A 27,700-nucleotide genomic window follows, 5' to 3' on the forward strand; every position below is an offset into this window, starting at 1 on the left:
TTCTTGTGAACAAAAGGATTTCTCTGGATCACTTTCTGTGGTGATGATTCTTCTGCTTTCACTATATACTCGGTATCTTTTCTGTCTCTATTGGTGTCAGTGTTAGACAAATTTTATCTTGAATTATTATCATCTGCAGCCAATATAATTATCCACAATGCATATTCATCTGAGAAATTTGCATACATTTGGTCTATAGATCTGGCTAATATATGGTACATATTTTGGTTACCTTGAAAAAACCAGCTTGGATGCAGTTGTCAAAGGACTAAAGTGAATACTACTGCTCTAAATCATTTATTTTAAATAGTTTAGGTAAATCTGCTCTTAACCATATATTTTTATGTTAATGTTAATTATTTTAGACTTTTATATTATCTTTATTGATCAATTGATTATTCTGAGCCATAATGCTAGAACTCAGCTTCAATGTCCAATTATCCAACACAGCTTCTCAAAAATGATAAAATTTGTTTTACTGTAAAGAAAACACAATATTAATACAATTTGACCAAATATTAATGAAGTAGAAGATGATTCTTTAATCTGATAAGAATTGCACATAAGACACACAAGAGCCGATGTAATTAAATCCATGCTAAAATAGGCTTTGATTTGTAGCGTGGGTTTTTCTTAGCGCAGGTAGTAAAACACATTGGTCCCTGCAAATGGGCCTTCATTTTCCTTTTTATTTTTGTTTTTCCTGGGAATTTATCAGGGTTTATTATGACAAGAACAAAAACAGGAGAAAATGTTGTAGCTCTGTTGCTGCAGGAGCATGGGAGACACCACCTTCGGAGTGGCACAGGATGGTTAGAGCTAGACTTGGGTGGTCCAGTGAGGCTGGAGCAAGGCAGGCTGTGCAGATTAGACTAGAAGTCAGCAACAGTGTGCAGGCTGGACTGTAGCTCAGGAATGGACTGGAGCTGCTTGGAGGTAAAAGTTAATTGGAACACCTGGAACAGACTGGAGCTGCGTTGAGGTAAGGGTGAACTGGAACACAGGAACAGAGTGTGGATAAGCTTGGAACTCGAATTCAGACAGGGACTGGAACTAAGACAGGACAAGACAAGGACAACACAGAACATGAAACATAAAGTCCAAAGGCAGCATAGGCAAGAAAGGCCCCTATCTCTTCCCCTCCCTGTTGCAACAGCATTTATCTTTATTAGTGGTGGCTCCAGGCTTCTCCTCTTTTTTTAGGCAGCATGCTTAATGAGGTTCTTGTGCTCTGCACTTCTGCTTTTGTGAAGGGGCCAGGGAGATTGCTGGGAAATGCCTCTGGTGAGCATGGTCCTCTTCAAATGCTGCATTAGCGGCACCAAGTTGCAGGTACTTTGGCTGCCTGGAGGCGAGGGGGAGATGGATCTTGAAATGCCACATCTGCAGCACTGGAGGGCAAGCAGTTTCGCTGGTGGAGGGTGTGGCTTGAAACACTGATGATGCTTTGGCCTGCACTGGCTTCCAGCTGTTGCTGGAGACCTTGAGACATTGTGAGCTGCTCTTTAATTATCCTAAAATTAGGGTGAAAATCAGTTTTAAACTGATAGTGACTTTTAACAAAATCTGGGAATTAATGAGTGAAAATCATTTTTTAAACTGAAACAAAAGACCTTATCCCCGCAGTATGCAGTAAACAACTGGCATGCAAATAACCCAAGTGTAAAAAAAGCAGGTTAGAAGTAAAAAAGTGTGTTTTCTTTTACTCAGAGGCTATTTGTGTGCCAAGTCGTGTTAAAAAAACAAAACAAAAAGTACTCTTCCCTCCCAAGGTTGCAAATCTGTCCCTGAGGTCTTGGCCCAGCAGGCAAAAATTTCCGGTCTGAGAATCCTTCATTTTTCAACCCTTAAAATAATTGTTGTCCAGGGGGTCCTGTGTTCTTCCCTGAGGCCCAGAAAAGAAAAGGGAGAGGTTTTGCCAGCAACCTGGGGAGGGAGGAAGACTTATCAGGCTAGCTACAGGAATTTTAGCCCTTACTTTGATCAGATGCTAAAATCCCCATGGTAGCAGGAGACACGATAGGCAGCTTTCCCACTATTCTGCCTCCTTGCATTACAGGGTAATAGTTAATTAGGCTATTACCCTGCAATTTGCATGTACCTGTGCTAAGCTTGCTGCAGGTTTTTTAGTGCTTTTTTTTGGCGCTAAAGCCCTTTTTACATACCAGGATAATATTAGCACCAAAAAACCTGTGCTAAAACGGGAGTAAAAACCTGCGGTAGGCTTAGCGCTGCTTATCACATTGGCCCCATAAAATTAATGCCTCTACTTCTGAAAATCCTCACAGTAGAAACAGAGAGTAGTGCCAGTTTAGAAAGTTACTGATATTGGCACATTACTTTTAACTATCTTATTTATCAAATGGTTATATATGTGTTTATTGGTTTCCCTGGATTATATGGGAATCTCTGGCCTACAGAGGCACAGCCTTTGATGCCCTTGGCAGGATATCAATCATTGATCCAGAGTTTCTCAGGCTTGTGTGTGAGTCTCTGTCCCTTGGAGGCACTGACTGTGACATCACTTCCAGGCCCTGCATCATTGGCCCAGAGATTTCCAAGAACAGCTCTAAATGTGGAAATATCTGGACCATGGATGCATGGCCTATGATGCCCATTACCCATTTGCCCACCCACCACAAAAAAAATACCCGGCACAAGTAACATTTTAAGATTGTTTATTTCACTTCAAAAGTAATTGCATAGGTAAAAATGTAAGACTGATTTCAAAGTAATTGCATAAAATTCGATGTTGCATATTCAGCAAGAGTCCAGTAACATTTCAAGAGCCACTCTGACAGCCTGGGAAACAGAGCATATTCAAGGTAGCATTTGCAGCGAAAGTCCTTTAAATGCAATCAACAAATACATAAACTGGAGAGAGCCTGGCAAAGTAGACAAAGCATCCAAGGATTGTCGATGACATGTAAACAAACAGCAGCAATGAGTGAACAGGAATGGAACCACTATTTCTGCAGACGGCAGTGATGAGCACTGATGAAGAAGATGCACCCACCTGCAAAAAGAAGGGAAAAGAAAAACAAAGTGAGAAATGCAAATTAGAAGCCTAGAGAGCCTGGGGAACCAGCAAGGACAGTGCACAGGAATATAGTTGTGTAAATACTCATGAGAGGAGAAGAGACAAATATCTTTGGCAGACCCAGAAATGGCACAGATGAGGTATCCAAGTGGGAGAGGCATCCACGTAGCAGCAAGGCATCTGAGTGGGGGAAGCATTTGCATGGAAGGAAGTGCAGGAAAGTTACCACCATTTCTGCATACTTATAGCGATGAGCAAAAATGATACACTCATATGCAAAAGAAAAGAGGAAAAAAAGTGAGAAAAGCAAGTCTGAAGTCATCCAGCACCAACTGGGGAACCAGAAAGACTAGTGCTGTGGACTGTTAGAGTATAAGTACTCATGGGAAGAGAAGAAATGAGTGTCAGTGGTGGGCCCAGTGATGGCAGAGACATTATGGGAAAAGCATTTGCATAAAGATGAGGCTTCCATGTGTAAGAAATGTCTAAACCAAAGGGAAGAGCAGGAGCATAGCCACCAAAAATGATGTACCATAGGAAAATAAAGTCTCTCCCATAATGCAATCCTAAAAAGACAGTGCAGTGGGGCTCAGAGACAGTCTGGTGTGGCAGATAACAGCAATTGAGTTGCTGTTCCTATGGGAGGTGGTTCCTGAGGCTTTCATTAACGGGTCGGCATGGGCCAGGCAGGGTTCAGGAACTGTCTTTGGTGGTCCAGTATGGCAACAGATTGCTAATGATTTCCTGTTCTCAAAGGGGGGGGGGGGGTGCACACCCAGGAAACTTGACAGACAGCAATGTGCCTGCTACAGGTCAAAGAAGAGAACTGTGAGAAAGTCATTGGTGCTCAAACATGGCAGTTGTCATTGGTGCTCCGGCATGGGGTTGGAACAGGTCTAGTTGGAGTCATCGGGAGTCTAGCTTAGGGTCCAGAGACAGTCAGGAACAGTTCACATGGTGGAAATTTGCCTTGAGGATATGGCCTCCATCCATGGTTCCCACTTCCGAGGCTGTGTAGGGAGCTGCTACGTTCTGATGAAAAGCTTGCTTCCTAAGGGAACATAAGCCCAATTGCACAGATAAGGTTTCTGTTCATTTCCCATATGATGAGTCAATCCTTCATAGGATACTAACAATGTAATTGGATGCAGTTTGAATTGTCAGCCAGAAAAATGACTGTAGCAGTGCTCTCCCTCACAGACTGGATTCTCTCCACCTCTGATGTATCTCCTTCCTCATGCATTCCATCTCCTATTGTATGTGGTCCATCCCCTGTAATACATGCCTTGATGAGTTCCTGCCTTGAAGCAGTTCTGCATGACCTGCTCTGCCATTGTGTCACTGCTGGAGAGTAGTGTTTCTATTGGTGGGAGAATATCGTGATGTGAAGTCCCACTGTTGACCACAGTGGAGTTCGTAGAAAAGCCCATGCTGGTGTCAGGTGTGCCTAGTACATCCGGGATGTCTAAAATGGATGTGTTTTGTCATGCCATGTCATGTGTTTTGTCATGTCATATGGGAAATGTTTTGTCATGTTTTGTCATGTCATATGGGAAATGAACAGAAACCTTATCTGTGCAATTGGGCACCACCCAATTGTGCACCCCCCCCCCCCCACAGACACCCCACCTCCCCCTCCTCCCTCCCCCCCAGTCACCCCCCTCCCACTGCAATTCCTGTATGCTCCTATGGATCTCTCACTAACATGCCACCTGAATTAGCTTGACATAAGTTAATTGTATTACACACTGCTGTAAATAATTTATAATGTATAGAATGTATAATGTAAATAAGTGATAATGTATAACCTGCTTTAAATTATCACACCTCTGCAGTCCTTCTGCTGTAAATACCTCCTCCTGTAAATACCTCCACCACAATTATGGTTACTCTCCTCTACTTTCTCAGCTGCTATCCCTTCCTCCTCTATCTATCCCCCCCACTCCCGCCCCCCTTTCTCACATGCTCCCTCACCCGCTCCCTGTTTTTTGTAATTTTCCTCCTTTCTCAAGTTTTATTGTAAACCGGCGTAATGTGCCCGCACGAACGCCGGTATATTAAAAGCTGTTAAATAAATAAATAAATAAATAAATGTGAAATGGACCTTGAAGTTCTATTATCCATTGGAAGAGAAGGTGGTGGATTCAGATATGCTGGCTAGTCTTCTGTGGCAGGCCTCTCTGTGGTCAATGGTCACCTGACAAAATAGAAGAAGAAAAAAACATATCAGTGCCAAAAACTATTACATCTTTCTGACTCCCCACCCCCCAAAGATCATACTTGCTTCCACGGACCTGCCACACCAGAAGTTCCTTCTTTTCCTCCATGATGTACACAATACATTGATGCTGTTTCTCTTCCAGCTACTGGCTACTAGTTCTTGCCTGCTTCTCTATCTCCCTGAGCGTGACTCTCCTGCTCCCCTTCCTCCTTTCTGACCCCTTGTGGGCGTCATGCATGCATTAAGAAAGCGGGTGCTGAAAAGTCAGTACCCGCTTTCCGCGAAGATTATTGCATCGGCCCCACAGTGAGGAAACTAAGGAGTTCCAAGGAAAAACTATAAAGAGAAGGCTGGAGCTAAAATGACTGTGTAATATAAATTCCATCAAAGGATACATGCAGAAGGCCTTGAAAGTAAGCTTTCCCCCTGCACCAGAAACCCTGGAAATCACATATTTTGGCATAATAACACTGTTCCACTCCAAAACAAAATTTGAGATATGATGTCTGAAACTGTTATCTGGGTTCTACCATAACAGGGGTTACATAGTCAGACAAACAGAGAGTCACAGATGCACTCAAAAGATTCACTCAAGAGCACAGACAAGAGACAAAAGGATGGAAAACAGCAAAGGAAAAATAAGCAGCACAAAAGACACCACTCAGCAATCACAAAAAGCACCTAAATCAACCACCACTCCTACACAGAAAAACTCCAGCTCCCAGGTCAAAGCTCACCTAACACCACCCAGCACTGACAAAATTACCCTGGAAGAGATTGCTTTTTATTTCCATGCGAAGAGGCATCTCCAAGAAAACAGATGGACATCCGTGCACCACCAGTCACAGCAGAGTCAGCTTAGGTCACTTCTCTCAACCAAGAGGGAACTCTGCAGCATTTCTCCTACTATCGTCAATTTTACCATCGTTATTACTGCGTTTTTCTGCACGTCAGTTTTAACACCGGTTTTTGTACACTTTTTGATCTTACTGTGGATTTTTTGTTCAGTTTGATTTGCATATCATTAGTTTATGACATTGAGTAGGGTCGCAGGTTTTTAATGTGCATAATACTAAAAATCAGTGCTAAAATATTTTAGAATGAGTTTTATTACTTCAGCCCCTATGTGCTTAAAGGGGTTCTTTTGGTCTCAGCCTCCCCCACCCCTCCATAGCAGTGTAAAAACCCCTGAGGATTTTGTAAGACCCCTTTTCCCATTACTCCTCCCCACTGCCCCTTGAGGCAGACACAAATGTTAAAAGTTTTTTTTCAAAGGTTTAAAAGTTGCAGGCCCACCCTATCCCTATGTGTAGTAAAAATTGTCCCCCAACCCTACCCAGCATTTATTTTAAGTTCCCTGGAGGTTAGTGATTGCTGGAGCACTCCCTAGGCATACAGGTTTGGCTGAATCATTGTCAAAATGGTGCCAGCTGGCTGCAGGCAGACTTTTGCCCCTGTCGTGATGAGGCTAATGATTTGTTGCTTTGGACAAGATAATAAGTTTTCTTTGCTTAGGGAGGGTTGAAACATGACTTTAAAACAAAAATAAGTTTATATTGACAATAAAATAGCAATTAGACAAAGCCAATTTGATATCTATCTATTGTTTTCACATTTAAATGACCACTAAAAACAGAAAAAAAAACATGTTTTCATGTAAACTGTACAGAGTGGAAGCAGAAAGTATCTGATTAAAGAGGATTTCTATGCTGTCTCTATGGAAAACAAACTCAAAACAATTAGGCCGACAGTTTTGGCAGAGTCAACTGTTGTCAATTTGAAAAATCACACAAAACTCTGCATTACCGCACAGCAGTTTCTACAGGTCTACAGGGGACAGGACTGTAGATTAGATATCTTATATGATTGACTCACAGTAGGTTTTGCTTCAGTGCACATTCTGTGTTAATCCTGTCACAGAGCTCCACAGGCTCCATTCTGACAACTGAGCAAAACAAAGCTTCAAGTAATTTTCTAGGTTGTGCCGTTTGTCTCTAAGACCTTTGCAATCACAGGGCCAGATTCATTAAGGCTTTTCTCCCATTTTGTGTCTATGGGAAAAACCCATAGTAAATCAGGTATATAATTTGCTAAGTGAATAATATATGGGGGAGTTAGTAATCCTAAAACCTATGGTACCTCACAGGGTCTGGTGAGAATCAGTGAAATTAATTGCCTCCCAGCTCGAAGATTAAGGGTTTTCTCCCAAATTCCAGTGCTATATTTTACAACATGGGTGGGCAAACTTTTTTGTACTGAGACCACATTATAAGTTCATGTCCACAGTGGCTGCCGGGGGGGGTTCCCTTTTGGAATTCCTCAAGTGGTGGAGGGGGTTCCCCATGGAACCTAGGAGAAGCGAGAGACTGGAAGACCAAAAGCAACTATAATATAAGACAACAGTAATTGCCTGTTGTAGCAGCTAATACACACATTTACTATAGATTTGGAAATACAACTGTTGAGTGTCTTATAATTATTTTTAGTTACTTTTGATACTCCAGTCTCTCGCTTCCGTGGAAACAATGATCATGAGATATTTGCACACAATTAATATGTCTTGAGTTAGAAAGCATTATAGAAACAGAGAATCTAGTCCAAGAAAGCAAAGGACTAGAACCCCTAAAGCAACTATAATATAAGTCATTCAACAGCTGTATTTCCAAAACTACAGTAATTGCCTCTTTTAGCACTCAACAGCCATCAGCCCAGAATATACACATATTCTATTCACAATTGTTGCCAGTCATAGTACACCCTTTCTTATAAGATCATAACTTTCTTATAAGATCATAACCTAGAAAATTACTTGAAGCTTTGTTTTGCTCAGTTGTCAGAATGGAGCCTGTGGAGCTCTGTGACAGGATTAACACAGAATGTGCAGAGTGTTGCTCCTGTCTCCAGATCATAATAATACCATCAGCCAATTGGAGGGCTTTGTCACCAATGTGATAGATTGACAGATATCCTTATCTTCAGAGCCAAGTTGGGCGGGAAGAATTCATTACAAGGAGCAGACTGTTAGGTAGGGCAGGTAACTGCTGCAGTAACATGAGGAAGTTGCAGCTAAGCAGCACAAAGAGGTAGCTGATGCTCTGATTGACTTGCTGGAGGAAAAGGCAGCAATCTTGTCTTCAGCTCAGAAGGCACACCGACACTACCTTACTGCAGTGCCCACCTATGTGCCTGACGTGATCATCATAGCCCTGACCCAATCTCACATTGTGCATTTCAGTATATCATCAAAAGCAACATTTTGGACCTTTGATGATGACATCAGGTGCTCGTGCAGTCTAGTTGTTGCGTCGGCAGGTGTAAAGGCTATAAAAAATTGATGATCATATAGACTCCATTTTGAATCAGCAGGAATGACTCCATTTAATTCCATACAGAATAGCACATAGGCACTGGTGCAAAAAAGTAAACTTGTTGTTGCAGAAGCTGTTTCGCAATGTATTTTGCGTTTTTCAAGTTTTCAGACTAGGTGTTGTCTGTCTACTGCTGAGCCGAGGTCTTATGACCCTGACTCACTCAGGCTGGAAGCTGGCCACTTTCAGCTTAGAGTGAACGGGCAAAATAACACACAGGCTCTGATCGTAAACAGTGGGACTTTCCAGGGGGGGGGGGGGGGGGGGGGTAGAAGCTCGTTACCTACAGTAAGAGGGACGCCTCCCCGTAGTTCATGTTTCCCGTATGAGTATCTCTGCCCACGCTGAAGGAACTTCCCAGCTGATGTTAAATGGACAGATGATGCCTACTCTCCAGTGATGTAAGTTTTTGATCCTTTGTATATTGATAATCACTGCAAAAGAGAAGCTTTGCACCTGCTGGAGGAGTTGTAAATAAAAATAACTTTCTTTAAAGCATAACTCAGACCTGTTTGGCAATACAACATGGTGCTGTGAGCAGGACAGAAAGTGAAAGGAAATTAGTGTAGCGTAATGTGTCAAAAGCAATATAAAATGTCTTTATTTAGAAAGAAGACAAAAAGACAGGGGAAAAAATAGTGAAGTTAGTGGGGTAAAAGACTTCCTTGATATCCCGGGATGGGAGAATCAACCATATAAAATGTTAGCAGAGCAATGGTGTTGTAATATGGGTCTATGTGAAAACTGAGAATCAAAGGTGAAAGGTTTATATGAGCCTTTAATTTGTGTCTGTGTATCTCTTGATCTTTTAGTGTGAAGGGCTGATTTGTTTATGTTGGGACCTCTAGCTAGTGTTGAGAATTTTTCTTGTAATTTGCAGAAAGCAGGATAGAGCATAAGAAAACCTATTCTTATGCTTGAGTACAGAATATTCTGTGTGTGTATTTAACTTTAGCATTATGTGGCAACAGAAGGTGTCATTTGTTAAGAATCAAAAGTATACTAGACTAGAATTAATAGCAAAAACAAAGAGAAAGCACCTTTTGGAGATTACAGCAGCAGTATGTGGGAAGAACCTATGGGATTCTAATGTCACAGCAGATTTAAATTCTTTTGATGATGTAGAAGATAAGATTTCTGAGTATATCCATGCCACAATGCCCAAAAATAAGAGTACAAACCAGCAAACAATCCATAAAATGGGGGTAAATAAACCTAATAGCACTCCATAACCTGCATAAAAAAATGTTTTCTTTTCTTTTTTTATCATTCACATCGTTGGAGAGGATGTGGAGTAGTCATGTGGATTTTGATCATGAGTTGGAGCGCTCGGTAATGGAGGTGCTGAAGGAGGCAGCGGTTCCACCGATGATTCCCTTGATGCCTGTTTTGGGCTTTTAGGACTGGCTGGAGTCTCCACTGGAAAGTCAAAGGAAGATTGTAGTGTTTCAAAAGACCCCGAGAGTGATTGTGATAAAGACAGAAATGCCTCTTTAGCTTGTGGTGGCATTTGTGTTCTGTTTTGTGGTGAAGGAAGTGGAAGTGACTGATAAGGAGTAGATCATGGTGATCTGTATCGCTTCGACTTTCCTGGGGTGGAAGGATGGTTATCATTACCTTCCGCTCCTGAAATAGAGAGATCCTTGCCTATCGATTTGCTTCGAGAGCGTGATGAGGCAGAAGAAGATGGTATGTGTACTATGTCTTGGTCTGACTGGGAGATTGAGTCTGAAGACGATGCTCGCCGGGAAGACATGGACTTGGAAGGCTGGGAATCAAACTTTCTATCCCTGTGTGTTGAATGATGCATGTGTCCATGTTTATAGAAGCGTCTTGAGCAACTATGGCTGTGACGCAAAAGTTTATGAGCTTTGTGACGGGTGTCGCTATGTGATGACACCATCAAGGTGGAACAACTGGAAGAAGAATGTCTTCTCTTGTGTTGGCTACTATGGTGTCTTCTTTTTTGCGCCGATTGCGCCGTGTCTGGCCCCGAATGCGCCGTATGTTGCTTTGATTGCGCCGTCTCCGGCGCTGTCCTTGGGGCCATGTTCGTTGTTCTCGGATCCTTTGAAATCAACGCCGTGTGCGCCATATGCGCATTTTCTGGCGCCGCATGTATGTTCCTCGGCACCGTATGCAGCTCCGGCGCCATGCGTTTCATGATCGGCGCCATGTGTGCATTTCCCGGCGCCGCGTGTATGTCCTTCGGCGCCGTATGCGGCTCTGGCACCGTGCGTTTCATGATCGACGCCGTGTGCAACTTTCCCGGTGCCGCATGTTCTGTCCTCAGTGCCAGTCCGTCCATGTCTGGCGCCCTATCCGGCTTCGGCGTCGAATGCGCCATCTGAGATCACTGACGCGTTGGCATTTGTTTAGAGGTACCTCGCGGATGCCCTTTCTCAGAGGATTGTCCGGGGGCATCCTGGTAGTGCGACCCAGGTCTCTGGGAGTCGCAGACCACCTTACCTCCAATCCTGGAGGCCTGAGGGTCCCACGATGAGGCTCTTCTTTTAGTTGGGCCCATTCGCTTCGATGGGCCAGGACACTAGTGTGCCTCCGAAGGGGATTGAAGGTCCCACATTTTGTATGCCCGATGACGTTGGGCTCAAGGCGACATTCTTTTACAAAAATCACAGTCGGCCTGACTGTGATCTGGTCCCAAGCAGAGGTAACAGCGGTCATGTCTGTCAGTGACGGACATGACCTTACCACAGGGATATGGATTAAAACCCGACAGCTTCTTCGACATTTTTGAAGAGAAAAATAATAAAATCTGAGGAGAAAACAAGCTCCGCATGCACACCCACGCACGGAAAGAACAGACTGAGGAGAATCTGTTACTTTCCGGTGTGGGAACACATGCGCAGCCGCAGAGACTAAAAGTTTGATCTCTGCTTGTTAAAGCTCCGCCCCCCGGGCCCTGATTGGCAGTTCCCATGACAGCATGGCTAATTCATCCTGCTATCAATGGGAAAGTGATGTTTCATAAAGTTCATTCAAGGAACCATCCAGGTTTACATCATTGTTTTTTAATCATAAACACCACCGTCCACCCTATGTAGAATTTATTATTTTTAATGTCCCAAAACCTTTTTTATTTAAAAATATTTGCATTTTATATTTTATGAAACTGTTGTGAAAGTTACATCCTTGACACGAATAGGAACAATCCACCAACTCATCGCTTAGAACTTGAATGACTAGGTAAGCAATACTTAGTTAAACTTAGAGGCTGAGACATCATAAGAACATAACAAATTGCCATGCTGGGTCAGACCAAGGGTCCATCAAGCCCAGCATCCTGTTTCCAAGAGAGGCCAAACCAGGCCATAAGAACCTGGCAATTACCCAAACACTAAGAAGATCCCATGCTACTGATGCAATTAATAGCAGTGGCTATTCCCTAAGTAAACTTAAATAGCCGTTAATGGACTTCTCCTAGAAGAACTTATCCAAACCTTGTTTGAACCCAGCTACACTAACTGTACTAACCAAATCCTCTGGCAACAAATTCCAGAGCTTTATTGTGCATTGAGTGAAAAAGAATTTTCTCCGATTAGTCTTAAAAGTGTTACTTGCTAACTTCATGGAATGCCCTCTAGTCCTTCTATTGTTCGAAAGTGTAAATAACTGAGTCACATCTACTTGTTCAAGACCTCTCATGATCTTAAAGACCTCTATCATATCCCCCCTCAGCCATCTCTTCTCCAAGCTGAACAGCCCAAACCTCTTCAGCTTTTTCTCATAGGGGACCTGTTCCATCCCCTTTATCATTTTGGTTGCCCTTCTCTGTACCTTCTCCATCGCAACTATATCTTTTTTGAGATGCGGCAACCAGAATTGTTCACAGTACTCAATGTGCAGTCTTACCATGGAGCGATATAGAGGCATTATGACATTTTCCGTTTTATTAACCATTCCCTTCCTAATAATTCCTAACATTCTGTTTGCTTTTTTGACTGCTGCAACACCCTGAGCCGACGATTTTAAAGTATTATCCACTATGATGCCTAGATCTTTTTCCTGGGTGGTAGCTCCTAATATGGAACCTAACATCGTGTAACTACAGCAATGGTTATTTTTCCCTATATTCAACACCTTGCACTTGTCCACATTAAATTTCATCTGCCATTTGGACGCCCAACCTTGCAAGGTCCTCCTGTAATGTATCACAGTCCACTTGTGATTTAACTAATCTGAATAATTTTGTATCATTTTATTTATTTATTTATTTATTTATTTTGGATTTTTATATACCGGCATTCGAGACAGCAGTCACATCATGCTGGTTCACATAAAACGAGCGTGCATAATAAACATAAACTAGAACATTGGTGCGGAAAAGGCAGTTACATGTAACAGGGTAGCTAGAACTTGGTGAAGAAGGAAGAGAAAGGACAGTTATTAATTAATAATGGCTAATGCTAGTAGAGATAGCTAACAATAGTGTAAATGACAAAGGGGGTTGAGGTTGGGGTGTTGAATCAGATGGAGTCCGAGAATGCTTGTGTGAACAGCCAGGTCTTTAGTCTTTTCTTGAAGGTTGAGAGGCAGGGTTCCAGTCTAAGATCTGGGGGGATGGAGTTCCATAAGGGTGGACTGGCTGTAGAGAAGGCCTGATCTCTTAACGTGATGTGTCTGGTAGTCTCTTAACATGATGTGTCTGGTATGTGCAAATGTGATAACCTTACTCTTCGTATTCCTTTCCAGATCATTTATATATATATTGTAAAGCAGCGGTCCAAGTACAGATCACTGAGGCACTCAACTGTTTACCCTTTTCCACTGAGAAAATTGTCCATTTAATCCTATTCTCTTTTTCCTGTCTTTTAACCAGTTTGTAATCCACAAAAGGCCATCGCCTCTTATCCCATGACTTTTTAGTTTTCATAGAAGCCTCTCATGAGGAACTTTGTCAAATGCCTTCTGAAAATCCAAATACACTACATCTACCAGTTCACCTTTATCCACATGTTTATTAACCCCTTCAAAAAAATGAAACAGTTTTGTTAGGCAAGAATTCCCTTGAGTTAATTCATGTTGACTGTGTTCCATTAAACCATGTCTTTTTATATGCTCTACGATTTTGATCTTGAGAATAGTTTCCACTATTTTTCCCGGCACTGAAGTGAGGCTTACTGGTCTATAGTTACCCAGATTGCCCCTGGAGCCTTTTTTAAATAATGGGGTTACATTGACAAGCCTCCAGTCTTCAGGTTCAATGGATGAGTTTAATGATAGGTTACAAATTTTAACTAATAGATCAGAAATTTCATTTTTGAGTCCCTTCAGTACCCTAGGATGCATACCAACCAGTCCAGGTGATTTGCTACTCTTTAGTTTGTCAATCTGGCCTACTACTGTTATGAACTCTGCCTGCAGGCTTCCCCGCGAGCAGGCTCATCATCGTGCTTATGCTGCTGACTTCTCCATCGCGGCGCGGAGCCGCTGACATTCTTCGCGGCCGGTGCTGCAGTCAGCCCTGCTTCTTCGCCGCGGCAGGAGCCGCAAACTTTGTCCTGCCTTCCTGGCACGGCGGACCTGCCACCGTGCTTCTTCGCAGCAGGAGGCCGCCGCTGACATCCCGTTTATCTTTGCGGCTGGAGGCCACAAGCCCCGAGCTAGATTGGCGGCTGGAGCCACTCTCGAGGCCTCCTGCAGTGGCAGGAGCCGCTGCCGTCATCGGGGCCTGCTTCTAGGCCCAGCCCTGCTGCTCCGCAACGTCGACATCGGTGCAGGACAGCTGTCCACGGTCCTGCACAGCTCCTGCTTCTTCCTGCTAGGCGTGCGGCCGCGCCTCCCTTCAAGATTTAAAGGGCCCATGGCCGGATATGCCCTGGGCTGTTTCCTGTACCAACCCTATAAAAGGGCTGTTCCTGCAATTCCTGCCTGCCAGCGTTCCGTCAGGTCCTTGGTGTTATTTGTGGAGCTCCTCGTCTCGTCTCGTCTGCTTCGTGCCATGTCTTCATTGCCTGAGGTCCTCATCCAGGTCTCCTGATGTCTCGCTTCCTGGTGTTCCAGCCCTCCTTGGTGTATTGCTTCTGTGCTCTTTAGCCTTCCATTCTGCCAGCCTTGGATCTCCGCGTGACACGTCTCTGTCTATAGAGATGCTGGCAGTGGACTTCTGTCCTGTGCTCCTGAGCCATCCTGTCCTGCCAGCCTTTGTGGTGCTCCGGATGACACTGGCTTCGTCGTCGAAGTTCTGCCTCAGCTGGATTCCTTCCTGCGCTTGTCCCGCTCTCCGTGTGGTCCGTGACCAGCCTCCTCGGGCTGGGTAGGGCGCGCAGTGGGACAGGGTGGTTCGCGACCAGCCCATTGGGTCCGCCTGTGAAGGTGGGCTGAGTAGGGTGCCCTGAGAGACAGTGTCAATGTCTACCTTCTCAGCTTCTCGTCTCGTCTGGACTTCGTCAAGTTCCCCATCTTGTCTGTGATGCCGTCGCATCAAGCCTTGGTGTAATGTCTTCACATCAGCCTTGGTGTCATGTCTTCGCATCAGCCTTCATCTGTGATGTCTTCGCCCTAGTCATAGTCTCATGTCTTCGTGTCAAGGCCTCCATCTGCCCTCATCCTCAGGCCGGCCTGCTGCTCCATGCCGATTCTAAGCGGCAGGTCCAAAAGGGCTTGGAACGGTCGGAGGACTGTTCACCTTCCAACATCATCTTGTTGGCCTTGGGAGTTTGCAGGCCTGGCAGAGGGTAAGACCGTGTCTCTGCCATGCTGGGACACGTTGCCAACCCTCGGTTTGGTCCTGGATTTGTCTGGGGTCGGGCTGAGTCCCAAGGGCACACGAAAACCAACACATAACAACTACATCTTCCAGGTTCACAGTGATTTCATTCAGTTCGTCTGATTCATCACCCTTGAAAACCATCTCTGGAACTGGTATCTCCCCAACATCCTCATTAGTAAACACGGAAGCAAAGAATTCATTTAGTCTTTCTGCAATGGCCTTATCTTCTCTAAGAGCCCCTTTAACCCCTCGGTCATCTAATCATCCAACCGACTCCCTCACAGGTTTCTTGCTTCGGATATATTTTTAAAAGTTTTTATTATGAGTTTTTGCCTCTATGGCCAACTTCATTTCAAATTCTTTCTTCGCCTGTCTTATCAATGTTTTACACTTAACTTGACAATGCTTATGTTTTATCCTATTTTCTTCAGATAGATCCTTTGTCCAATTTTTGAAGGATGTTTTTTTTGCTAAAATATGTTGCGGTCCCGGTCGCTAGACTCGCGACCGGGTCCTTACCTTCCTCTCTCGCGCAAGGGAGACTGTTTTAAAGATTCAACTGCAGGAAGTTCTGGCCCGCCTCCTTGATGATGTCAGATGCCAGCAAGGTATTTAAGCCTGGCGTCTGGCTAAGAATGTTGCCTAGCAATGAGGTTCTCTCCTTGGAGGCACCAGTTGCTGTGTTTCTGATCCTGGTCCTGCTGTGTTTCTGATCCTGATCCTGCTGTGTTCCTGATCCTGATGCTGCTGTTCCTGATCCTGCTCATCTTCCAGATTCTTCTCGGTTTGTCTCCTTGGTTCCTGATCCCGGTTTACCTCTGATACTCTGTGTCTGTCGCCTGTCTCGACTTCTGCTCTGTCCTCGCTTTGATCTCGCTGCTGCTGCCTAAGTCCCAGCGGTCCGGATCCTCAAGGGCTCCTCCCAGGGGGGATCTTGGATCTCCAGGATGAAGATTCCATCTTCCCTTCAGGACTCGCTTCTGCCGCCTAAGTCCCAGTGGTCCAGATCCTCAAGGGCTCCTCCCGGGGGGATCTCGGATCTCCAGGGTGAAGATTCCATCTTCTCTTCAGGATTCACTACTGCCTTCTAAGTCCTAGCGGTCCGGGTCCTTACGGGATCCTCCCGGGGGGATCTCGGAACTCCAGGATAAAGATTCTATTCCTGTGTTCATCTTAGTACCGCCTCCCGGCCTGTCCCATCGCCGCGGAGCTCTCTCTTCCAACCATCTTCCTCCACCAGGTCGGCCCAAGGGTCCACTGTCCAGTCCGCAACAGTTTGCAACAAAAATAGCCTCTTTCACCTCACCTTTTAACCATGACGGTAATTGTTTTACCTTCTTTCCACCTTTCTTAATGTGTGGAATACATATGGACTGCGCTTCTAGGATTGTATTTTTAAACAATGTCCAAGCCTGTTGAACACTTTTAACCTTTACAGCTGCACCTTTCAGTTTATTTCTAACTATTTTCCTCATTTTATCAAAGTTTCCCTTTTGAAAGTTTAGTATTAGAGCTGTAGATTTACATATTGTCCCCCTTCCAGTTATTAGTTTAAATTTGATCATGTTATGATCACTGTTGCCAAGTCGCTCCACCACAGTTACCTCTCTCACTAAATCCTGCATTCCACTAAGAATTAAATCTAAAATAGCTCCCTCTCTTGTTGGTTCCTGAACCAATTGCTCCATGAAGCAGTCATTTATTACATCCAGGAACTTTATATCTGTAGCAAGTCCTGTTGTTACATTTACTCAGTCAATATTGGGGTAATTGAAATCTCCCATTATTATTGCACTGCTAAATTGGTTTGCTTCCCTGATTTCTCTTAGCATTTCATCATCTGTCTGACAATTTTGTCCAGGTGAATAGTAGTATACTATCACTATATTCTTACCCAACACACATGGGATTTCTACCTATATAGACTCTACTGAGCATTTAGTCTCTTGTTTGATCTTTATCCTGTTGGACTCTATACCCTCCTGGACATAAAGTGCCACACCCCCACCAAGTTGATCCTCCCTATCATTGCGATATAATTTGTACCCTGATATGGCACTGTCCCATTGGTTATCCTCCTTCCACCAAGTCTCTGTGATGCCAATTATGTCAATCTCATCATTTGCTGCTATACACTCTAACTCTCCCATCTTACTTCTTAGACTTCTGGCATTGGCATACAGACATTTCAAAGTGTGTTTTTTGTTTGTATTAACAACCTGCTTTTCAGTTGTTTGGGATAATTCGGAAATCATTAGCTTCAGTGATTTTTTACATATAGGCATATGGACTATGTTTGCTTTTAATGGAACCTCAGCATCTAAGCTAAAGCTAAGTATTGCTAAGTATTGCTTACCTAGTCATTCAAGTTCTAAGCGATGAGTTGGTGGATTGTTCCTAAATGTGTCAAGGATGTACTTTTCACAACAGTTTCATAAAATATGAAATGCCAATAGTTTTAAATAAAAAAAAGTTCTTGTGACATTAAAAGTAATAAATTCAACATAGGGTGGATGGTGGTGTTTATGATTAAAAAACAAGGAGGTAAACTTGGATGGTGCCTTGAATGAACTTTATGAAAAATCACTTTCCTCTCTTAATTTTTTTTTTTCGTTGTGAAAAGTGTGTTATAAGTTTGATCAGACAGTGGTGACCGAGTGTTCAGCATGTTTTCAACAATGTGAATGATAAAAAAAAGAAAAAGAAAAAAAGAAAATATTTTTTTTATGTAGGTTATGGAGTGCTATTAAAATAAGAGTAAGCAGACCATAGCCTTAATATGGCTACTGTTAAATTTGGTCACAATGCCTTATGATGTTGACAGATAAGTTGAGACAAGAAAACAGTAATTGGTTAAAACAAGTGAATTTATTTTCTGCCCAGTTGTCAGAAGATAGACAACACTATGAGCAGTATGAGATTAATTTAATTGAAAAGCTAAAAATTGCTAGTACTCAGAATGAAGCTTTAAAGTCTGAAATTACCTGTCTAAATAAACAGTTACTTGATAAAGATGAAGAGTTAGAAATCCTTTGGGAACACCATAAACCCAAATCCTCCTCTGATTATAAGAATGAAAAAGAAGGTAATATAAAGACCACTGCGAACAGGAGAGCAAATGATTCAGAAGAGAGGGGGAGTGAGAATGTCGCCACTGCATGCATCCATGACAGGATGTTAAATGGAAGGCCTGCACTTAGTCAGAAGTTTAGTGGCATTTGTTATCGATGCAGGAGAAAAGGATTTACAGCAAAAAATTGTCACAAACCCCAGATTTTACATTCAGTATTTACCTTCCCTTCCCGGCAGGCCCACAGATTCAGTTCAATGAAGTGGCTGACCCCATTCTTTCTACTCTCTATGTGGCACACCCAATACTTACTTAAACATGGGGTGTCTGGCCTCATCTGATAACTTAATTTAAAGTTTGCAATATTTTAATTGTGCAGCTATAGGTTTAGCAAACGGATTTTGTAGAAGCAGGGAGAGATCTGTCTCGTAAACTTTTTTTTTCTCCTCTCTTCCTTCTATCTCGCATGACCAAGTTTGAAGGAATGTAAACAATTCTGGTTTCTATGATTAAGCAATCAGAATCTTGTAGATGGAAGTTAATCAAAGTAGTGGCTTTCTACTTTAATTGTGTAGCTCAGTTACTTATAGCTAGCTATTTATTACTTTGTAATGTGATTTAAAAGATTAAAATTAACCACTCTTTGTATGTGAGGTTGTTTTTACAGATTTATAAGAATAAACGCTGCTTACAGGACAAAGTGTAAAAACAGTTTTTCTCTCTCCTAGATTTTGTTTTGTTTTGTTTTTTGAACAAATCTGTTTTAAAAATTCTGATTTTTTGCATAATTCTGGATCCAAAGATTTTTGTTTTTTGCTTTTAAATGGCCTACTTTTTGAGCTCTAATGTTTGATAATTGTTTACTGTTTGTGATTCTCTGTCATTATGTGTTCTGTTTGTGTGCCATTATATGTTTTACATGTTACATTGTGTTCAGAGGAAGACAGAGTTTACTGACTATAGGAAGTGCAATGAATAAACAATAGTTTCTGACGTCATTTAAGTGAAGCAGACACTGCTGAAGTTTTATGGACAAAATGTTTTAAATAATATTCTAGAGTATAATATGCTAAGGGATGATAATTGAATTTTTTTCTTCCTTTTTCCCTGTAAAATTTTGTTTAAATTCAGTCACAATCCATGAACTTGCAAGCAAGGAGGTACTGTGGGGTGTTTTTTTTGTTTTCTTTCCCTTTTCCTCCTTCCACTTTTTGGGGTTTATGTCTCAAATTAATGATACAGTCTGAACTGATGCAGTTTTATTGCTCCATAGTTGCTGTTGTCTGTGTTAGTGGTTCGAATAGTAATTTTTTTTGTAGAAAGAACTAGAATAGATATTTGAAATAGGAATTTGTTGTTGTTATTTTTTGCACCACCAGGGGGTGGGAGAGTATTTACTACACCTGAGTTTAACTGTTCCAGATACCTAAAAGATAAGGAGATTAGCAGGCTGAATGCTGCCAGTGGGAGAGGCCGTTGAGCAAAGACCTCAGACAATACTTCATCGAGGGGTGGAGAGGCACCCAATTAACTGCACATGTGGATGCAGGCTATACTGAGCATAGTAGGCCTGATACTGGATAATCAATGAATGTTGGCCTATATATATATATCCTGATGAGCTGGGTGTCCCCCAGATATCAGAGAGGCCAACCACATACAACAAGCAGCATGGAGATCGCAACGGATGACAGAAGATACTGAGACCAATCACTGTGGATATTCCTGGCAGGCCAGAGGCACGCCTTGCTACTGTTTTAAATTGGGCAGATCTCTGTGTCAGTTAAACTCCAGGGCCATGCAGCTTAGATGGGGCTTAGATATCTTGATAAGAGTATTCTGACCAACTGCACAGAGGGAGCAATGAATTAATGGATTTAGCTTTTCTTGCAAATATGGAAGTAGCCCTGGTCTTTTATATTTGCTAGTCCTAAGGGGACCACTGTTTAATGCATGTATATATCCAACAAGTAATACACATTGTTCCTAATCTATATAAATATAGATTAGGAAACAATGCACATTGTTCCTAGTCTATATAAATATAAATATAGATTAGGAAACTTTACATCAAGCAGGTATCGAGTGAAAAGTCTGAATCTAGGGGTGGAATATGTGTGAGATGTCGAATGGATTCAGAGTTTTCACCCACACACAGACTAGTTTGAAGGCTGCACAGCTGTTTCTGAAAACTGAAAGGAACTCAGAGGTAGGGAAGCTGTTGTTTTCAGAAGTGTTTGTAGTGTATAGGGGAGACAGCGAGAAAGAGGGGAGAGAGCAATAGACTAATAGACAGTGATTTTCCTCTTTAGTTAAGATACTTTGTACATTGCAGACAAATATTATTAGATCTATAATGAGAATGCTTCATTTGATAGCTTTAACATGCCATGCAAACATGTAGTAAGTTAGAAATAATTTATTAATATGAGCTACAAATTATACTGTACAAGATCAAGGGTGGATTGTAAGGGCAATAAAAAATTGATGATCATGTAACTCCATTTTGTATCAGCAGGAATGACTCCATTTCATTCCATACAGAAGAGCAAACTACTGCCAAGCCGAGGTCTTATGACCCTGATTCACTTGGGCTGGAAGCTGGCCACTTTCAGCTTAGAGTGAACAGGGAAAATAATATACAGACTCCGATCATAAACAGCGGGACTTTCCAGGGTGGGAAGAAGCTTGTTACCTATGGTAAGATGGATGCCTCTCTGTAGTTGGTGTTTCCCGGATGAGTATCTCTGCCCACGCTGAAGGAGCTTCCCAGCTGATGTTAAATGGCCAGATGATACCTAGTTTTGCCTATGCTCCGGTGATGTAAGTTTTGATCCTTTGTATATTGATAATCACTGCAAAAGAGAAGCTTTGCATCTACTTGAGGAGTTGTAAATAAAAATCACTTTCTTTAAAGCGTAACTCAGACCTGTTCTTTATTTGGCAATACAGCAGGTCACACATAATGCTGTTTTTAGAAAAAGTAAGCAGACTGGAAGGAAGGTGTTAATGGGTCAGATTTGGCCCACAGGCCTTAGATTGCCCATCCCTGGATTATGACCATATTAGGCATGACAAGAAATGAAATGCAAGAAGCTTTTGCATTCTAGATTTGAAAGATCTAAATACAGGGCACCTTTCTTTGCACAAAATGGTGACATGTAAAGAAGTGGGTATACTGAAGGAAATTATTCTTGCTAAGCTACAATGTCTGAAGGATATTATTACTAGTATTACTAGGATATGTTGCAGGCAAACCATGAAACCATTTGGGATGTGAAATCTGATCAGCTGAGCTGATAGCACAATTCATGGTTTTTCAAAATTGAATGGAAGAAGCAAATTGAAGAATTTCTAAAGTAGAAGATTATATAAAGCAAATAAAAAGAAAAAACGGTAGATATTAGAGATGTGAATCGGAACCGGAATCTGTACGGATTCCGGTTCTGATTCACATGTGGTTTTTTTTCATCGGGCCCGATCGCGGTTTTGTTTATCAGCTGCGCCCGAGCCGATAAACAAAAAAACCCACCCCGACCCTTTAAAACTAATACCTTAGCTTCCCCCACCCTCCCGACCCCCCCAAAAACTTTTTACAGGTACCTGGTGGTCCAGTGGGGGTCCCTGGAGTGATCTCCCGCTCCCGGGCCGTCGGCTGCCACTAATCAAAATGGCGCCAATGGCCCTTTGCCCTTACCATGTGACATGGTATCCGTGCCATTGGCCGGACCCTGTCACATAGTAGGAGCACTGGATGGCCGGCACCATCTTGTGCTCCTACCATGTGACAGGAGCTGACCAATGGAACCGGTAGCCCCTGTGACATAGTAAAGGCAAAGGCTATCTGCGCCATATTGATTACTGGCAGCCGATGGCCCGAGTGCAGGAGATCACTCCTGGACCCCCGCTGGACCACCAGGGGCTTTTGGCAAGTCTTGGGGGACCCTCCTGACCCCCACAAGACTTGCCAAAAGTCCAGTGGGGGTCCAGGAGTGACCTCCTGCACTCGGACCGTCGGCTACCAGTATTCAAAATGGCGCCGATAGCCTTTGCCCTTACTATGTCACAGGGGCTACCGGTGCCATTGATCAGCCCCTGTCACATGGTAGGAGCACAAGATGGGGCCGGCCATCCAGTGTTCCTACCATGTGACAGGGTCCTGCCAATGGCATGGATACCCTGTCACATGGTAAGAGCAAAGGGCCATTGGTGCCATTTTGATTAGTGGCAGCCAACGGCCCGGGAGCGGGAGATCGCTCCAGGGACCCCCACTGGACCACCAGGTACCTGTAAAAAGTTTTTGGGGGGGTCGGGAGGGTGGGGGAAGCTAAGGGATTAGTTTTAAAGGGTCGGGGTGGGTTTAGTGGTTATTTTTGTGTTCCGTTTTTCCCGCCCTCCCCCAAAATGATAAGAGAACCCCCACGATCAATATCGTGGGGTTTTCCTATCGTTTTGGGGGAGCCCCCGATTTCTGACGATTTTGAAAATATCATCCGATATTTTCAATCGTCCGAAGCCCGATTCACATTCCTAGTAGATATGTTTGAAAGAAATATGGAGGATCTTGCAATTTCCAAATCTTAATTGCCTTAGAACATTAAAATTCTGTGCCTTTCTGAGGTTTCTAAAGGTGCTAATATGATTTCCTTTCTAGAATTCCTTTTGCTGAAAATACTAATATTAATTTCCCCAAGACTTTGAAATGAGGTGCCCCGGGTCCTCCACTTACCTCGAGGCCGGCCCAGGCCGCCGAGACGCTGACAAGGCCTACCTTGGCCTCGGCCGCAGCGCTCCCTCCTGGAGGGAGATGCCGGCAATCCATCGCGCCTCGCCCCGCCCCTAGGCGCACGCAGGGGCTCAGAACCTAAAGGGTTGTTGCGACCGTCGCTGCTCAACATCTCCACTCCGCCCTCCTTACCTTCTTGGCAACTCCCTCTTTGGTTGATGGAAGTTTGGCTGCCGCGGCGTCATCTTGCTGACCTCCTCCGGCGTCCCCGGACCGACTAGATGCTGCCTTCCGCCATGTTCTCCTGAAGCCTAAGGGCACACGCACGGTGCGGCCCCGACTCAAGTACCAGCAGTGGCGCGAACCTCAGGGGCATCCCCCTGAGATGACATCATCATCTCTGGATATTTAAGGTCTGTTGTTTTGCTAGCTAATCGAGTTAGCAAAGGGTTTCCTAGCTTCCTCCAAGTATCGCTGCGGATGGGATTCTCTCTCCATATACCTTGCTACTCTGCCTCCTCGGACTTTACCAGGGGTACCTGCTCCTCGGGGGCCTCGCTCTCTCTCTTACTTTTCAGGTCGCAGTCTGGAAACCGGTACTCGCTCCTCGAGGGCCCACGTTCCTGGACCTGCTACCGAATACTACTTCTGCCAGGAAGTCACCGCTGCCTACAACAACAGTGAGTTACCATCTCTCTCTCAGAGCTTTCCCTGGAACCAGATACTAGCTCCTCGAGGGCCTACTTCATTCCAGCCTCTGGACTGCCTCAAGAGACTATTGTGAGTGTTACCATCAAGGTTCTGTTCTTGAACTCTGCATACTCTGCCTACTCACTATATTTCAGTTTCTCTACAGCTCAGCCATCCTGGGATCACTGTTCCAGTGCCTGAGGGACTACAGCCCAGCTGGGCTCTTCCAGCTCACTACTGCCACCTCTGGTGGTTCACTATACAGTCTAATAAAAGATTCAGTGTTTGTCTGTCTCCCAACTCTGAGCCTGACCGGTGGCCCCCTCTCGGGATCTTCCCACGGGGGCATGGTCGTCTGCCACCGGCCCAAGGATCCACCCACAAATATCACAAATAATAACAAGGGGCCAGCGCAGGAAACTACAGGACTGCCTCCCGATGACATCAGACGCTGCAGGCCTACATAAGCCCTGCAGCTAGGCTCTTTCCCTGCCTTGCAACGAGGTTCACTCTTGTTAGAGTCTCGAGTTGCTGTTCCTGGTTCCTGACTATCATCTGACTTCTGGCTCTTGACCCTGCTTTGTCCACTGACTCCAGCTTCAGCTTCCGCTCCTGGCTTTGTCTTCGGCATCTGACTTCTGGCTTCCGACCTTGGTTCATCCCTGGACTCCAGCTTCAGCCCTCTTCTCTTCTTCAGGTATCCTAACTTGATCTCATTAACTTGATTTTATTTTATTTTATAGTTTCATTCTTTTCTTTTCATAATTTTTTAATGAAAATTTTATTTACTTTTCTAAGTTTTTATTTGTATTAGTCGATTTATTGTAATTTTTATTCTACACTATGAGATTTTAGTAATTTATTGTTTTTTTTCTTAATATGTTGTAAACCGTAGAGATAGATACATAGTCTCTCAACAGCGGTATAAAAAAGCTGTACAAATAAATAAATAAGTAAGTAAATAAATAAATAAATCCTGCTTTTCACTCGCCTGGAAGTTTCGCCTAAGTCCCAGCGGCTTGGGTCCTCACGAGCTCCTCCCGGGGGGACCGCAGGCTTTCGAGGGTGAAGTCTCTTCAGGTCCTCGGCCGCAGAGGATCACACCCAAGTCCAAGAGGCCCGGATCCCTATGGGCTCCTCCTGGTGGGATCTCGGGCTTTCAGTGGTGAAGCCTTCTCAGGAATACCTCTCCTCCACCACCTCCCGGCTGCGACATCCACTGTGGGCAGCCCGCAGCACAACACCATCTGTCTCAGCCAGCCCAAGGGTCCACCGTCCTAACAGGAACTCATCTGGAGCAGGAAGCCAAACTGTGCCAAATGGGACTTGTTTGGGGGCTCGGAGGATCCTGATGCTGTACCAGAAGAATTTTTCCTTGGGCTGAGCAGGACAGTCTTGTGAGTAACTATTTTTCTAACTGAGGAACTTAAAGAGAAGATCAGGCTAGCTTGTGCAAAAGAGTGAGAAGAAACAAAGTAACCAGAAACCCTATGTTGCTGAAAGAAGAAACTGTTATTTAAGGAGAGAAGCTATAAGGAGGGAGGAGTTAAAGATTTTCTGGAAATGTAATTCTGTTTAATTTCTAGGGATGGGCAGTCATTTTTTACAAAATAGACAATCATGACAAAACTGTCTATTTCATCTCATTTCGGGGGATTTGGAAAAAGAAGAACAAATACCTGAAATTTCATGGAAAGTCCGTATTTTGTGTTACTGCGCGAAAATATTGTAATCGTGCAGTAACTGATGCTTTGAGATATGGGAGTTTCCACGCAGAAACAGTAAAGGTTACAATTTAGGTTAAAAAGTGTCATATTGGGGAGTTTGTTAGCTAGAGATAAGGTTTGGCATGTGCATTGACTGTCTCCTTAGTAACAGGTTTGTGATGCCAAAATGATAAGGTGGTGTTTGTGAGGGGATGTTGAGCCAACTGTCAAATTGCTTGGTTAGTGGTTATAAGGGTAAAGAAACAATTAGGTCAAGAACTCAGCAGCAGCATAAGAAAAAGCAAGTTCAGCAAATGCATTTTTTTAATTCGCCAATCACGGTTTATTTTATGAAAGGGGCCCTGCTATTTTGTACATTGTGACAGTTACTTTAATACTGACTCACGGGGTCACATCTGCACGCATATGCTAGCTTGCATCCAGAGAAGCTTCCATGATATAACATATGCGTGAATGTAGATACCACATCAACAATCAGTTATTTAGTTATTTCAAAATTTTCAATTTTCAAAGCGAGAACCCATTATGTATGCATCGGGTGCGATAGTTTATAGACCTTCATATCATCCCGCGTTTTTTTTGAGCATCTCTGCTCTTTGCTTAAGCCGCTTGAGGGATCATCTTTAATCATAGGTCTTTCCTACACCTGTATCAACATTTTTTTCCTTTTTGTATTTTTCAAGAGATTTGGTATATATAAAATATGCTATTTCAAAGCAAGCTATTAAAGTCCTCTTATCATTTTGCTCTTAAAGAGGTAAGTTCAAGATACTTTCCTTTAGGTGGTAACAGAGTACAGTTCGACGTGATCACGTTTCGCGTCCAAAGCTGCCTCAGGAACTTCCCTGATATCGGGTTTACTCTCCGTGGTTATTAGGATGTTCTTAGTTGCATTTTAAGTCATTAAGCTGCGAGCGTATACATTGCGTTGTCGTGGTGTGGGAGATGCAATGCAATGCATTCATTTTGAAATAATCGTTAACTTGAGAAAAAAGGAGGAGTATTCACTGTGTAACATATGCATGTACATGCATGCATGGTATAAAATATCCTGGCCACGTGTATGTGTGTGCACACACTTTTATATGGATGCGCATAAATACTTACATGCAGATTTCAGGTTAAAATCCAAGATCGCCTATATCCCACCCATGCCCCGCCCATACTTACACACAGATTTCAGGTTAAAATCCAAGATCGCCCATGTCCCACCCATGCCCTGCCCATTCTTGGTGATTAGTGCAAGTGTTTTTGATTCAGCCAATCAACTGGTTGTTTCTTGTTTTACCCCATCTTTTTTGACTCAGTAGCAGTCTGCCTGTCATACTAATGTGGCTCGGGTGATAGTCTACTCCTTTCCTTTGTGAAAATTGAAGAGACAACAGCTCTTTGCTCTTTGGTCATTTGAATGTCTTGGTAAAGACAAAAATTTATTATTATTACTATACCTTTGGCCTTAGTATAAGATTGTTTCACTGTGTATCTCTCTGGCTTGGCCCACTAGCCAATTGATCTCAGTACAATTAATTATAACTGCAGTCCTAATTCAGTTTGCATTGTGCTATAGTGCTACAGGAAATGGATTGGATTTTTAGAGCTGGTTTTTCACTACTGCAGCCAGTGGATTCACAGGGTTGTATAAGGAAGGATTAATAAGTATGTAATTGTGGGAGGACCCCAAGATGGCCGCCGAGTGAGGAACGCTGTTAGAGGGCTCTCAATTCATTTACCTTTTTTCTCTGTTTTCCCCTCTTCAAAATGCCTCATATTAAAAGGAAGGCTTGATTGAGAGGGATTACATCGAGCTCTCCCTCTCTGGAATCATCTCAACCTCATATTGAGGGCTTTCTTACAGCTACTCCGACAGCAACGCTGGGATTATTGGTTGCAGCGGGGCCGGTGGGGGAGCGAACATCGTCCCTTTTGACCAACGACATTTCATTGAGTCCCGGCGCTCTGAACTCGCCTTCTCCACCCTACCATGAACATACTGGTGATCCTGTCACATCCTCTGAAATATGTCGAAGAGATACAGAAGCAGAACAATGGCAGGAAGTTTCAATGGGGACCCAGGTGATACAAGCCGCAGATGGTGCTTTGCCTGGAAGGCGTGGAGGCAGTGCGG

General features: G+C 43.5%; 1 long non-coding RNA gene across 2 annotated transcripts in view; it reads right to left on the reverse strand.

Moving 5' to 3' along the window:
* Positions 1-2,693: 2,693 nt before the first annotated feature.
* The window catches only part of LOC115098486, a 30,663-nt gene continuing 5,656 nt past the window's right edge, over positions 2,694-27,700 (reverse strand). For both annotated transcript variants that reach the window (XR_003858531.1, XR_003858532.1), the window contains exons 4-5: positions 5,145-5,237; positions 2,694-3,016 (exon numbers count right to left, since the gene is read on the reverse strand). This is a non-coding gene — a long non-coding RNA (uncharacterized LOC115098486). The remainder of the gene's footprint in view (positions 3,017-5,144; positions 5,238-27,700) is intronic.

The sequence above is a fragment of the Rhinatrema bivittatum genome, chromosome 9, assembly GCF_901001135.1.
Source record: "Rhinatrema bivittatum chromosome 9, aRhiBiv1.1, whole genome shotgun sequence".
In the NCBI taxonomy this organism is placed as follows: Eukaryota; Metazoa; Chordata; class Amphibia; order Gymnophiona; family Rhinatrematidae; genus Rhinatrema; species Rhinatrema bivittatum.